The sequence below is a fragment of the Pleurodeles waltl genome, chromosome 5 (genome assembly GCF_031143425.1).
Source record: "Pleurodeles waltl isolate 20211129_DDA chromosome 5, aPleWal1.hap1.20221129, whole genome shotgun sequence".
NCBI classification, from domain to species: Eukaryota; Metazoa; Chordata; class Amphibia; order Caudata; family Salamandridae; genus Pleurodeles; species Pleurodeles waltl.
This window is the reverse complement of record NC_090444.1, coordinates 1,290,570,383-1,290,585,568: the sequence shown is the minus strand read 5'-3', so window position 1 is coordinate 1,290,585,568 and position 15,186 is coordinate 1,290,570,383. Positions and strand designations below refer to the sequence as shown.

General features: G+C 44.9%; 1 protein-coding gene across 2 annotated transcripts in view; it reads right to left on the bottom strand.

The window, feature by feature from the left end:
• FHL5 (four and a half LIM domains 5) overlaps positions 1–14,972 on the bottom strand; it is a 176,606-nt gene extending 161,634 nt beyond the window's left edge. Inside the window, exon 1 of one of the 2 annotated variants that reach the window (XM_069235527.1) lies at positions 14,894–14,972. The gene's annotated coding sequence lies outside the window, so the exon portion shown is untranslated. The remainder of the gene's footprint in view (positions 1–14,893) is intronic. The other variant, XM_069235526.1, reaches the window with a different exon arrangement.
• Positions 14,973–15,186: the final 214 nt, after the last annotated feature.

Here is a 15,186-nt window from a genome sequence, read left to right as displayed (position 1 = left end):
AACACCATGTGTGCCCTGTATTTACAATACAGTGCACCATGGCGGTCGGGTCCACATTAGAGTCATAATTCATGGCGCAAATGTGGCACTTTGCTGGATTAGCGCCATAAATTATGGTGCTAATTCAGCAAAGCACAGGGAGGCCCATTGTTTTCAATGGGAGCATCATCTTAACACCTGCCTTAGGCAGGCGTTAATAATGACACTAAAAATGGAGCAGTGAAGTCTAGTAAATTCCACTGAGCCATTTTTCTGGGCCTCCCTACGTGGAAACACCACCCTTGCATACATTATGCCTGGCAAAGGCGTAATGTGGTGCAACGATCTAAAAAGTGGCACAATTCTTGCATTGTGCCTCTTTGTAAATATGGCTCATGAGAAATGCCACTTTAACGCCACATTTGCATTAAAAAAATTACGCAAATATGGCACAAGGTCGCTCAGGGGCATTATAAATATGCCCCTATATTTGTTGTGCCTATTACTTTGGTCATGTTGGCCATGGATATTGTGAAAAGGCTCATTGTTTGCTTCAAAACATTTAATAAAGATATGAAAGAGGCCCCTGCCATCCTTTAATGGCTAGTGAAATAAGATTAAAAGATGAAGCCTACTGCATGGAACAAAATTAGATGCATAGAACCATTAGTCATTTTGTTTGAAGCTGTTGGGATGGAAATGTCCCTTGCATGGTTGCTAGAAACTGGGTTACTTGGTAATTGGGATGTGAGCCCTGTCCAAGCAGCAACCAGAATCCTAGTCACAGTAACGCACAAGCAAACCCCAAATTATTCTGTGCTCAACCTCCTAGTAGCTTAGCACACACCAGTCAGGCTTCACTTGGAAGCAATGTGGAAAGGATCTGTGCAACACTTCAAACTGTAAAACTGTGAAAACACCATACAAAAAGACCCCACACCAAGATAACAAAATAGAGCAGAATGTAATAAATGAAGCAAGAAATAAATAAAGTGAAAAATAACGTCTTAAAGCATAAAGCTCCAACTGGGGATGTATGGTCACGCTGGACTAGATCAAGGTCAAAAGTTCGACCGACCACAATGGAGCACAGGTGCGCGATTAATATTTACCTTCTCACTTTTTGTGCCAAGGGTCCCGTTTGCATTGGAGAGGGCTGCAGGGAGCAAGGAGAGTGTCATGGGTGGTGGTCGGCGTGGTGCAAAGAGCAAGCTGGGCACTGCGGATGGGTGGGCTGGAGATTCACGTTGGCAGTCCTCTGTGGGTGATCGATGCTTGCTGTGCAAATAGATGGGCTGGTGACGGCTTGCACTAAATTTCGGTGCTAGTGGTGCAGTTCCCGTGCAAAAGAGCCCACAAGCTTGATTTCAAGAGCCTGTGAGTCTTACCAAGGGGCCAGGACCTGAGACGCACCCTTTGGGGATCAGGAACTCACTGCAGCTGGTCCAGGAGCTGCTTGGGGAGCCTTTCATGTCCCTAAGGCTCAGATCCAGATGCTAGCAGATTAGCCCGTTGAGTCACTCTGGGTCCCTGGTTTCAATATTAAGTTGCAGTTCGAGGTTCTTCTTCCCCAGGCAAGAGGGCAGCAGGTCAGCAGAGCATGGAGCCCCAGGCTTTAGAGCAGCAGTCCAGCACAGTATCAGTCCTTGTAGCAGCACAGCAGTCCTTCTTACTGGCAGAGTACCAACAGACCCAGATGTATACTGTAGGGTTTGTGTCTGAGGCCCTTCTTTTCCACCATGGTGCCTTGCGTCTGACAAGTGTGAGAAGCTCCTCGATTGCAGCTTTGAAGTGCAAGGAATTTCCTGCCTCCCCTGCCCTGAAACAAAGCTGGCTGAAGTTATAATGCAGGGTTGTTAGAGCCTTTGTGTGAAGACAGAGCACAGGCTATTCAGCTGTAAGTAGGGCTGTGCTCAGCTCCATCCACCCCCATCCTGCCAGCAGATGACCCACTCAGGCACACCTAATCCCTCTATTGTGTGACTGTCAGGGATGAATTCACAAAGGCTGTCAGTTACACCTAGTCACCAGGCTGGTCTTTTGTGCCGAGACCAGGCTATCGGCACAAAAGGGCTAAGAGCAGAGAAATGGCAACTTTCTAAAAGTGGCATTTTTTCAAATTGTGATCAAAAACCCAACTTCACCACTAAGTAGTGCTTTGCACTCAAATTCCAATGGCACCAAACATGAAATTGGTTATCTCATTCCATTTGGAAATGACACTTATAAAATGTAATATGGCATCTCCAATGTCATCCCACAGGAGAGATAGGCCTTGCAATAGTAAAAAAACACATTTAAGAGTTTTTCAATACCTGACATGAAAAGCTTAAAGGTACATGTCTTACTTTTTAAGTACATTGCATCCTGCTCTCTGATCTGTCCAGGGCCCACCCTTAGGCTGACAAATATTAAAAAAGAAGGCTTGGGCCTGGAAAAAGGTTTGTTTTGCCAGGTTGAAATGGCGGTTTAAAACTGCACACATAGACTTTACAATGGCAGGCCTGAGACATGTTTAAAGTGCTTCCTATGTGTGTGCCACAACTAGTGCTGCAGGCCCATTAGTAGCATTTAATTTACAGACTGAGGTCACATGTAGTGCACTTTACCTGTGACTTATACATAAATTAAGTAATCCACATGGGTATAAGCCAATGTTACCATGTTTAAGGAGACAGAACAAGTATTTTAGCACTGGCTAGTAGCGGTGCAGTACACAGAGTCCTAAGGCCAACAAAAACAAAAAGGGAAGGAACAAGGCAAAAAGTCTGGCAGTGACCCTGCGAGAGGGGCAGGTCCAACAGTGGTGACAGGACATACACCCTTGAACTGAGTGCCCCAACTGCAACAATGTCTGGATCCCGGGTGCTGATTTTTGTTATTGTGGTCGAACACAGATTATGTGTGTGTGCCATGAAATAGTCCTGTTACATGGACCTGGAGGGGTACCCAGAGCACTGCCCTCATTGTAGTGAAAGGCTGCTGCCTTTTTTGGGAGTTAAGTGGCACAGGTGCAGTGGTGGCAGCATAATGATCAGTAGGAGTGAACAGACACTTCTTACCTGTTTATTTGGAGTGAGGTCAACAGGCTCACTGGAGCATTAGGAGGTAGAGAAATCCCCCCAGACAACTTGTAGATTGTTGAATTCCTGTGAGGTGGGTGGAACACAAACACACTGGAGGAAGAAGAGCCAGGCTCTTCAGTACACTTTATAGGGTGCTCTTTGATTCAGGGAGAGGCAGCTGGAAAGGAGACTGGGCACGGCTCAGGAAGAAGAAGGGGCTGATAAGAGATTCATAAACAGTAGGGCTAGGACCCGGGGTATCCTTTTGATACACATGGTCACTGGCCACAGAACTGATTTGTCAGTTGGTCTTTATGTGGCAGTAGTTTCCTGAACCATCCTCCGCTTAACAGAAGACAAAGGTATCCAAAGAGGCCACATTGCAAATCTATAGTGCACTTTCATCTCCATCTGGTGTGCCCCTTGGTCACTTTAAAACCGAATGGATCCCTAGCCATGTTACCTAAAGGGGATACTTTGGGCCCATAACTGGTCCTGTACTGATTCTGGTACAGAATTCCAGTCCAGCCCCTATATTCACAGTTACCCCTCATTATACAGATGATGCCTTACACCCTGATTTTCAAAATGTTATTCGGCTTGATATCTCCCCCGAGGCAGCTTGAATCACCACAAGGATCACCAGCAGAAGAAAGCGCAGAGGTGATTTGTAGAGCAGCCAAAGTACTAGATTTTGTCTGAACTCCGCTGAGTCTAAAACAAATAACAGAAGTTTGGCGGCCTGGACAAGCAACATCTGAGTCCTTGCTCCCATTTAATGATGCACTCACATATACTCTGATGGCCACCTAGTTGAAACAATGTTCTTGCCAGTTAGCAGGCAGTGGCCAGGACATAAGCCGGTGTTCGGTAACATAGTTTTTCCCACCAAGTCTTATTGTACTGAACCCAACCAGTAGGGTGAATCCTAATTAATTTCTGACCAATTCCCTGGATAGATAATCCAAAAGGATTGATACCTTTGGATAATGTATGTTTTCCTCTGCCAGCCTTTCAATGAGATCCATAAATGAATTCTGCCTGTTTGGCCAATATTCAAATCTCTTTTGTGACATGGTCAACATGATTCTTGCCATCGGTCCTCAAGGACCTTAGAGCCTCTTTGGCTCACACGTCCCATGACAGACAGGGTGCATCCAAGTACGTCATCTGCAGAGGGATGGATTCCGCTAGTTGGTTGGGCTGTTGGTAGCAGTGTTATTCTACATACACATGCATGGATAAGATTAACCATATTTTCCAGTGATGTACAGGCATCTCTAATGGATGAGTCTCACCTGTTTGACGAGTCTCACCTCTTTGGAGAGAAAGCAGCTTCCACTGTGTATGTTTTGAAGATAGAAGAGCTACAACACATTCCATAGGGTTATTGACACTTGCAAAGTAATTTCCCCTCTGTTGGAGCTGGCCCTTTTTACAGGGTCATTCCCCAAACTTTTTTACCTTCCTACTCCTATTTTTTCTGGCCCTTTTTGTTGACGTTAGGACTCTGGGCACTTTACCACTGCTGATCAGTGCTAAAGTGCATGTGCTCTCCCTTGTATGATTGGCTTGCACCTGATTGGCACATTTAATTTACTTGCAAGTACCTTGTACAGTGGTATCCCAATACCCAGGGCCTGTAAATTAAATGCTACTAGTGAGCCTGCAGCTAGTGCCACAGGGACCTGGCATCTAAATTCACTTCCCAGGCCTGAAACTCCCCTTTTACTACTCAGTCACCCCTAAAGTAGGCCCTAGATAGCCCTATTGGCAGGGTATGTAAAAAGCAAGACGTGCCTAGTCGCGTGGCCTGACCTTGTAGTGACAAACATCCTATTTGGTTTCTCACTGCTGTGAGTGCTGCCTTGCTCATATGATTGCATTGGAAATACCCTACCTTATGTCTAGGTGGTATTGTCTGATCTATGAGGGGTAGAGTAGGCATGTTTGGTATGGTTGTAATGGTAGTGAGAAATGCTGCTTACTGGTGTAGGTGGATTTTTATTACCATTATAGAAATGCCACTTCTGGTGCTTTGCTGCTTGACTCCAATGCACATCTGGGACAGAGTGACAGCTAGGCTCTGTGCATACATTTCAGCCTATGCACAGGGAGGGTTGAGGTGTCAAAGGTGCTTCTGCATAATGATTGGTCTTCCTGGGCTGAGAGAAGGGGAGGCAAAGCACACCTGCATTTGTAAAGACTGTGCCCTGGCCTCACACAAAGGACTTGTTTACCCCCCACTGATGTCTGAAGCCTGTGCTGGAGGAGAGAGGGGACACTCCTAGAACCAGTTAAGACTGGTTGGATCCCTTCTCCCCCTTTTGTGGAGACTGGGCAAAATAAGTACAGGGGGTCTTCCCTCACATTTTTAGAGCACTTTTTGAACTGGGACTGAACCTCTGTCGGAGGGGCTACTGGACTGCACCAAGGACTCATCTCCAAGGACTCATCTGGACTGCCCTTCAGGTTGATGCCCTGCTGTCTGGCACCTGCAGGTTGGCCCAAATGACTCATCAGGATTGCTTTTCTGTTTGTTGCCCTGCTGCCAGGAAGCACCCTGTGTCTCCGTAGTTGTGCCCCCCCACGCCCTAAAGGGGGAGAAGAGCAAGCAGCCTCTCCTTGAGCACGGGTGAAGCAGCACCTACTTGGGTGTGAACACCGCCGCGGCCCGAACCGCATCACGAGAGGACGTCAGCTCTTCTGGAGGTGCCTGGAGCTGAAGGAAGCCAAGGACATCAGCCAGGCAGGGGAGGAGAGATTCCTGCCAGCTGGGATGAAGAGTGGAGCCCAAAGGAGAGCCTGGGAGATGCTGCGCTGCCCTCACTGCGGCCTCTCCGCTGGAAAGCCAGGGAGACCAGCCACCTTGTTGAGGTAGATGTGCTGTCTGTTTGCAGGTGGCTGCCTCATGGATTTACTCCACAGGATGAGGACCCGGAGAGGCCTCCCCACCCTTGTGAGCTTTAGGTGTGTGCCCCCTCTCCTAGTGGCATACTTTGAGGGGCCACCTTCATGGAGGGTAATGACCTGGCTCATGGTAGCTGATGACGCCACATTTAACACAGTAGGAGAGCAGGATCTCCTGGCCCCAGTACAGTGGCCACAATCTACCAAATAACTGCTAATAGCAGCGCAGGAACTCCTCTGTGGACAGAAGATATCCCAGTTGCTGCATTTCCTGTGATAGAAGCACAGTTATGCTGTGTTTTTTTTGTAGAAGTGTTTTCCCTGCAGGTTATGACCCTGAGATATATTGTTTTCTCCTTGTTTTGTGACACACATAGTTCCCTGGTCTCTATGATCCGAGTGGGAGAGTGGATAATGTGTACATGACTAAGATACTGGGAAGATGTCCCTTTTGTGGGCACTCACTCATGTAGAAGTGCTTTTCAGGATACGTGTGTCTATTTTTGGTGCTAACTATGACCTACCATATGGGAATGTTCCATTCTATACATATTTTTGTTGGTAATTCCAACATGACTACTGCTTGTGTTACAGAATAACCAGTAACCTATGTGTTTTAAAAAACTACTGCTGGCTTTTGCAGAGTACTAACAACTGTGTAATTTTCTGATAACTGCTTGGGTAGCAGTGTATTACTGACGTGTTTGGTTGAACAATGTTTTATGCAATAGTTTATTTTTATAAAGCTGGTTGTTGTGTTTCCTTTCTGGTGTATTTATTGTGTCATGTGTGTTGTGTGCATTGAGCAAGCGCTTTACACATTGCCTCTGGGATAAGCCTGACTGCTCATGCCAAGCTACCAAGGGAGTGAGCAGGGGTTATCTTAGGTGTGTAGCCCCCTCGCCCTGACTAGAGTGGGTGGGTTCTGCCTGACTTAGGTGCATACTCTTGCCAACCAGAAACCCCATTTCTAACACCCACCAGTTCTGAAAATTCAGGAGCTATTCCAGAAGGCTGTGCTATAAGCACAAACACCCCTCCCAGCCAGTGATTTAGCAGACAGCTCAGTCCTTTTGGGGCTAATCCTCCAACTCCTCTTTCTCTGCTTCAAAGCTAACCAATCACTTTAGTTTGTCCTAAGAAACTCATGTCCAAGCAGTTGGGGGCAGGATTTAGCACTTAGGCCCAGGTTGGTGATCCATTACATCCGACAGAGGGGTCTTGCAAATTGTTCAAAAGAGCTGTGCCGTACCTTTACTCTCCTCCCCATCAGAATACATTTTGGAAGAGCATCTATCCATCCTGCTACAGGCTGCTGCTCTCCAATGGTGCCACAGGGAAGGTAACAAAATCATAGAAAGGGAGGGGTTGTTATCCCCACTATTGCCTTATCCCAGATGAGGGAGAGCCTTAGGCTGATCTTGGACTTCTGACCCCTGAAAACCTTCATATGGAAGGACAAATTCAAAATACTCACATTAGCTCAGATCTATTCTGCCCTAAACCTGGTATCCTTGGGCTTGCGGACCTGTATTTTCATGCACCCATCGGGCACTCCCACAACCGTTACCTATGGTTCAACATGGCCAGGAACATTTCCAGTGTGCTGTGCTCCCCTTCGGCCTCACCTTACACTTTTGGTGTTCACAAAAGTGAATGGTGGTAGTCGCAGCCCACCTTCAGAGGTTGGAAAGTCTTGAATTTGTGCACCTTAGCAATGGGCTGCTGAAGGCAGACTTGCCACAATAAGTTATGTCCCACCACCGGACAATGGCCGAACTCCTAACATTATAAATTAGACAAACTCCCACTTGATCCATTCACAGAATCTTCCATTCTTTGGGGGTGATCCTGGATATGATGGAATTCAAGGCTTTTCCTTCCCCACAATGAGTCTGGGACATTAGAGCTATGAATGTGGTATTTGACAACCAATCCTTGGTGAGGACGGTTTTGGGACTTCTGGGCCTCTTACCCTGTGAATCCTCCTTTTCAACTATACCCAGAGGAACATGTGAGCCCTGCAGTGGATCTTGAAATCCTAGCGGGCCCAGCCCCAAGGCCACCCTTCTGACTGATCATAATTTGTCCTATGGCAGGCCAATCTAATTTCCCCACCCAGAGATGATAGTGGTGATGGATGCATTGCTACGGGGATGGGGTTGGGTCATCCGGAAGAGGTGGGGATCAGACCCCTTTGGTCTCCAGTGGGTCAGCTCCACATCAATCTTTTGGAGCTGTGAGCCTTCTGCATGGCCCCAAAGGCTTCCTTGTTGTCAACTGGGGAAAGAGGAGCAGATTCTCAGGAACAATACTACCTGCATTTTGGTACTTGAACAAGCAGGGTGGAGTGGTGTTCTGGGCCTGTGCCAGGAGGCTCTTCTCCTTTGTAGGTGGCTGGACCAACAGTACATCCTCCTGGTTTCCAACCACCTGGCAGGTTCCCTGAATGCCAGAGTGGACAAACTGAGCAGAGATTGTCTGGCAGACCACAAGTGGAGTCTACATTCCAAGGATACACAGGGCATACTCGACCAGAGGCAAAAGCCCTGGCTAGATCTTTTCACCACCATCGACAATGCGCAGTGTTGACAGATTTGCATGTGGGTAGTATCCACAAGAGCAGTTGTTAGGAAACACATTCTGGCTGGAAAGGAACAAGGGTCTTCTGTACACCTTTCTACCACTACCTCTCCTCACCGAAGTTCTGAAAAAGATCAAGAACAACTGGGCCAAGTTATTCTAGTTGCCCCAGATTGGTCCAGAAGAGTGTGGTACTAGGAATGTCTGACCATAAGTATCTGTCCTCCAATCAGGATACCTCTATTTGGTAAAAACCGCCTTCTCAGCAACAGGGCAGGGCCCTCCTCCCAAACTTCCACAACTTACAATTCCATGCATGGAGGTAGAGTGGCAGCAACTGATTGCATTTGATTTACTGTCTGAAGTGGTGGATGTCATGCTTGCCACCAGACACCCCCTACATGAAATCCATCTATGGAGGGGCCCCGGAATATGTTTGCAATGTGGTATCATGCAAAATGATGGGGGTATATGATATGTTTCTTCTGAAATTTTAGCAAAGTGAGTCTTTCTATCTTTCTACTCTGTAATATGGGATGTAGGTAGTATAGGGAATTCCGTAGTTAAATCTGAAGTGTGTAATTTAATCATGGCCGCTCTGTGTCAATAAAAAGGAAAGAAGCACGGGCTAAATGACCTCTTTGTGGAGTCAAAGAGAGTTCTTGATAAGTACATGAACTTCAAAGTCGGAAACATAAAGGGCATAAACTCATCTCTCTTACTAGCACAAATCAGTGGATGAAAAATTGGCACACACCCTCGCTGCCTAGGCATCCCGATTTATCCTATAATCCTTCCTACTACCTAATAGTAGGGAGAGCGGGAATTATTATGTTAATTTCAAATGAGATTAGCCTCAGTTACAGGTCTCTGAAGGGTTGTGGCAAACTGTCATTTCACATGCCCTCAGACAAGGTAGGCCAGAGAAGACATTGTCAGTCATTCAAAGTCTCTGCTAGAAATACAATTGTGAGCCTCAAGCTAAAATATATGTGGACAACCTAATCTTATTGATGAATGTGGCCAAGTACTTGCAGCTATTAAAGACACCACCAACGTCAAGGTCCTCACGTCAAACATGTTCAGCACTGCTTCATTGACCTTGAAGACCCTCGGTGGGAAAAGGTTCTAGTCCTTGTTAAAGAACCATGTCTGTGAGATTACTCTGTGCCTTGTTCCCTAAACTACATTGTTCATTTTCGCTACTGATGCGGGGGAATTTCATATCTCACTGTGTGGGATATTTGCTGTTCCTTATCCATGGTAACAGTGATGTCACCTTCAAGCCACTTTAGGACATTTCATGTTGTAGTTGTCAGTTTTATTTTTGCATATAAACTATTTTGGGGACATTTTATTGCACATGAAAGATTGATGTAGTAAAGAAAAGTGTATTTAATCTTTCCTCAGCGTTGGAGCGCGCTTTGTATTTAAGTCGGGTCAACTGTATTACATGTTTAAACGTTTTACAAGCACATCATAAAACGAATCGATCTCTTATAAGAGTTGTTAGATTATATTTTTGGTAAAATGGTTTAGTGTATTTACGAGGTGTGATGTTAAAATGTGATATATAAATTGTATAGTTTGTATGTGCGGGCATACATACATGCATATTGTAAATGGTTGTTGTTGAAAAATGATAAACCATTGTCAGTATGTTCACCGCCTATTTGAGAATCACCCGTCCCTGAACTCAGGTCAGAGTCCAATACGGATACATGTCATTAAAATATTAAAACAACATTCCTCTGTGTGCTGTCTGCTTAGCTTCATTCCTGAGATTTAAAAGTTATGCTTGAACAAACATTCCCAGCACTGAGAAGGCCTGACCCTGTAATACTGTGATATGTTAAGACCACTGTAAATGTAATCATTGAAGATGAGTTACGATGTTAACTCATAATTCCTCTCCAATTATTAAATGTTCCTAAAGTTACAAACCCACGCATCAAAGCCAACGCTCCCATAATAACTAGGCCAATTTATTATTTTTAATCACGGAAAAGCTGCTGAAAGGGATTAAGCAGAATTATTACATTCTAATTTTAAACTAGCATAAAACATGCTATAAAAGGAAAAGCATATTATTATAGTTTTATTCCTCCCACTCGAGCGCCATGAAAGAGATAGGAAGTGAGAAATACCACATGGCATTTGTATCAGAGCATCAAAGGAATGGCGTGTACATTTGGCGGGAGTAGTGGAAAACGTGATATCCCGAAAAACTCTCAACCCTTAAACTCAGTCATAGTCGTGATCCTTATTTCAAGCCCGCCTGCCGTAGCACGGCAAGATACATGAAGGCGAAACGATAGCGAAATATAAAGAGTATTTTTGGAAATCATTTTTGTTAGTTGTAGAAATTAGTCACACATTTCAAGAGAGGGTTTTCATCAGATGTCCCTTCTTTCAATGGTAAAAAACAAAAACACCAGTGATCAATATCATGAATTTTGAATCCGAATGGCCAGAAGTCAGGATTCTGAGGTGGTAGGGTCGAAAATCCATACTGTCTACCCTTTAATAGTAAGTGGCAATGGTATCGTGCCAGTCCATATCAATGGTGAGTTCGTAGGGGGCAGTTTGAGAAGACTAAGGTCAAGAGAGAAGGAGAAACATAACTGGTCAACCTTCGCCATTGTCCTGACACAAGTTTCAAAAACATGATGGAGGAAGGTGAGAGGGTGTACCATTTTAAATACGTATGTCAGACTTTGAAGGATGATAGCAGCATTTCCATTACCAAATAACTGCAATATGTGATCCAGGTAGTGGTGACATATGATTTGACACCATGATGAGGGCAGATATCAACTCTGAATTCATTCTGAAGGTTATTTGAGTTGTCCTTATGCAGTAAGTGCTGTAATGAAGCCATTCCAATATGTTTCACCGGGAAATGCCCATTTGTAATGGGTCTGCAGTTCTCTGAGTTATTAAAATCCGGTCCATGCCTCCCCCTCTGGGTTTCCTCGGCAAATTGGGATCCTAATTTTGAGGAAAATTTCACAAGATATTCAAATTCCATCAAGCACTATAAAAGTCTTAAAATGGAATGACAGAGGAAGATGAAGGAAGAACATCTGATGGAGATTAAGCAAATTACATGCTCATGCCCTGAGCTTCTTCCTAAAATGAGAGGTGATTACTTCACAGAGCCACTTTATAGTGGCTAACTCCACAGAGCAAGATAGTGTGTGTGTTGGTGGTGCCTGCATGCGTGTCGGGTGTGTGTGTGAGTTATGTGATGTTGGGGGTCGGGGTGGGGAGGGGGGCCCTTCCACCTTTGGGGGTGGCAAGGGTGGTGGGGGGTGTAGGGGCGGGAGTCGGGGTGGGGGAGACCCCTATCAGTGCCAGGGAAGGAATTCCCTGGCACTGATAGTGCTTACCGCCATGGATTTCATGGCGGTTCAAACCGCTGGAAATCCACAGCAGTAAGCCGGGTCCAAAATACTGCCGGCGGTATAGTGACGGCCACCGGGCTGGAGACCCAGGTCTCCAGCCCAGTGGTCGTCTCCGCCCTGGCGGGTGGAACGGAGAACCGGCAGATGACCACAAGGTATGACCGCCAGCCTGTTGGCGGTCTTACCACCGCTTTAACACCGTCCGCCAGGGTTGTAATGATCCCCTAAGTGATAAACAGAGGTATTTTTTAAATCATGGCCGGAAGGTGTGAAAAAAGCCAAATGCAAATGTTATATGGTAATGACCAGCAGGGAGTGTGATCTGTGTAGAATCATATGGAAATTCACAAAGGATCTCAAGGACAATATGAATCTTATAAATGAGGTCCACTCTTCTAGGAAGCAGTATGTGAATCCTCCATCTTATTGCAATATGTGGCTTCCTAACCTTAAGCCTGTCCCCAGGTTCTATCGAAAAGAAAGGGGCACTTTCTAAATAAAGATATTACCTTTCGACTACATGGGATGGTAATCTGGACCTCTCATTGCCACAGTAAGTGTAAACTTCTAAAGATTGTCATCCACAATGATCTTGCTGAAAAAGGGCGTCAGTAATACAAGTGCAATACATTATGTTAACTGTTTGTTTCCCTTGACTTCAGAATCACCACTCCGTGGTTATTTTAACGAGGGGCCCAGGGGACGCCTTTTACATTTACTCTAACTAATAACATTGCATTAGGTTTCACTTTTCAAACGCTGACTTAGTCAAGCATTTTGCTTTAAAATTAGTTTCAGTGCAGAATATTACATGTGTATTAACTATATGTTATTATTTATTTGTACATTTGCTTGCTTTTTGGTTGGGTCCGTGCAGGTTTATAAAAACCTTTGAACAATACAATCTCCATCTCCCTTCCATGTGAATAACAATTGTCTACCCTCAAAGGAGACCTACCCAAGGCCTGCACTAACGTAAACGACATGAATGTTTAATGCATAATCATTACATAAACCCTTCTTAATATAGCATAGGTACCACTAACACAATTTCAGTGAACCGAGGAGAGCCTGGTCAGATATTTTGCTCCAACTATCAGTGTTTTCAGCTTTAAATTGAAAGACTTCCACGCAGCTAGTGCAGAATAAAACAACCCGTTTGGGGATTAAACTATCAGAAATAAGTACAACTCAGGTAACTGATAAGGTATATAAATGACTTGTTGGCTTTGGAGACTAATCTGCACAACAAGGTCTTCTAAACATGGCGTCTACCATTGGAAAGTTAATTTCATTCCTCAAGCCTGGAAATGGCACTAGAGTAAACATGGGGATTTCCTGAATTTTACATATAGGAAGACCAAAGAGTTTACCCCTTCGTTATCACTTCTACACACTCACACACTAAATGGAGCTAATGTATGGTGTGTGACTTGATCACAATGCCAAGGAAAGCAACATATCCTTTTGAGAGGAGCAGACTGTGTACCTAAACACTGTTTACATGCCCACAAAGTACCTTTCATCTATTCACAATATTCCCAGTCGGGTAATTTACCAAACCCAGCCTGAACATTTTATCATATGGGTTCCTGGCAGCAATCATACTAATATTTCCAAGGGTAGATAAACTGGGATAGCTGCTGCATTCAATAAGCCACACCCTTCCTAGTACTAAACGTTAACCTAGGAAGGGAGGGCAATTTCCCTGAGAAACTTACCACACAAGTCCTCAACACAAACACTTATCGTGGATGGGAGAACCAGTCATTAGAGACCTTGGGTGATTCTCACCCTCCCCGATCCCCCCGCACCCTCGTCTGCCATCAGGTGAAAAAATATGGGATAGGTCCCCTAAACTCATCTGGTAAAAACATACAACTCAGATTGCCCTCTAATCTGGCACACAAATTTAACACTCCATTCCAGTGTCTCTCAACAGCCATTCAGAAACACTCACTCGTAAACAAGGCATCTAGAGTCTCAGCCCAGCTTTGATTAGCACTTAGGCAGCAACCTGTCACCGGAAACTTTCCTAGAAAGTGATCTACCCACTAGAATCTTCTTTGAACCCCCAGTATCCAGGCTCACACCAGCAGTAAACACTTTTAAAAATCTAAGTATGCGTCTATTTAAGTAGGTAGTAATCATGCTTTCCCAAACGTGCCCAATATTGAATGTCCCCGTGAACACGTTTGACAGCTCTGCATTTATCATGGATTTTTTTTGTACCTTTTATAATCCTCTGCTATCCACATGATCGTTGTTAATGATACATAAACACCGATTGTAAAAAGTAACAGAGGGGACATAGTACATATTGTGAAGAGGGGCTTTGCAAAATGAATACATCCTCGTCCAGGTCCACCATACTACAGACATTGTTATTTAAGTTTTTACGGTTTTATATAGCACGAACTTGACCCGAAGGTACCGAAACGCTTTAGGTGAGCACACGTTACATTACGCATTCATTGTTCTATTCAGTCATGGGGATTAAGTGATTTGCACACAATCACAGGATGCTGTTGAGCCAACACCGAAACCCAAACCTGGTTTCCCAGTTCCATGGCTGTTACGCCACATACTCTCCCATTATCTACTTGTAAAACTCATTATTGCTCAAGGATTGGTCCAGTTAGCATTTTCTCTAAGCACTACGTTCGCGAATGGCGGCTCTAAAACACGTTCCAACATCAGTGCGCGTGCCCTTGTAGACTCGCTTTATTTCCCTCCTGCTAAAACATGTCATGGACTGGTCACAAGGTTGGTTCTGATTGTGCTTATATGATACCTCCTGCAGTAAACGAGAGGAGACAATAGTCGCGCGCTGCGCTCCCTCTACGTTTTGCCTTTCACACAACCAAAGCAAAATCTCTTATTCAGACTGGTCAAAACTGCTTTACGCTCTTACGGTTCTATGTCTTTTCCTGAAGAACAAAAAAATACCTGCGAAGAAAATAGTCTGAGTGCAGCACCTCCCCTGGTCCGGAACCGCCTGATTTTGACAGTAGATGCGAAATTCTGTTTTCTAGGCACGAGAACAAGAAGGGAAGGCGAGGACAACTTCTCATGTTACTTCCTGCCCCCAAGAGGCACGCTGTGCTCTTACACACATATCTGAACCTTTTAAGGCAGTGGCCCTGTACTACAACAGAAACGAACACTTGAAAACAACACCATGATTCAAAATTCTCATGTATGTGTGAAAAATATTATATGTGCAGGTTTGAAAACCATTG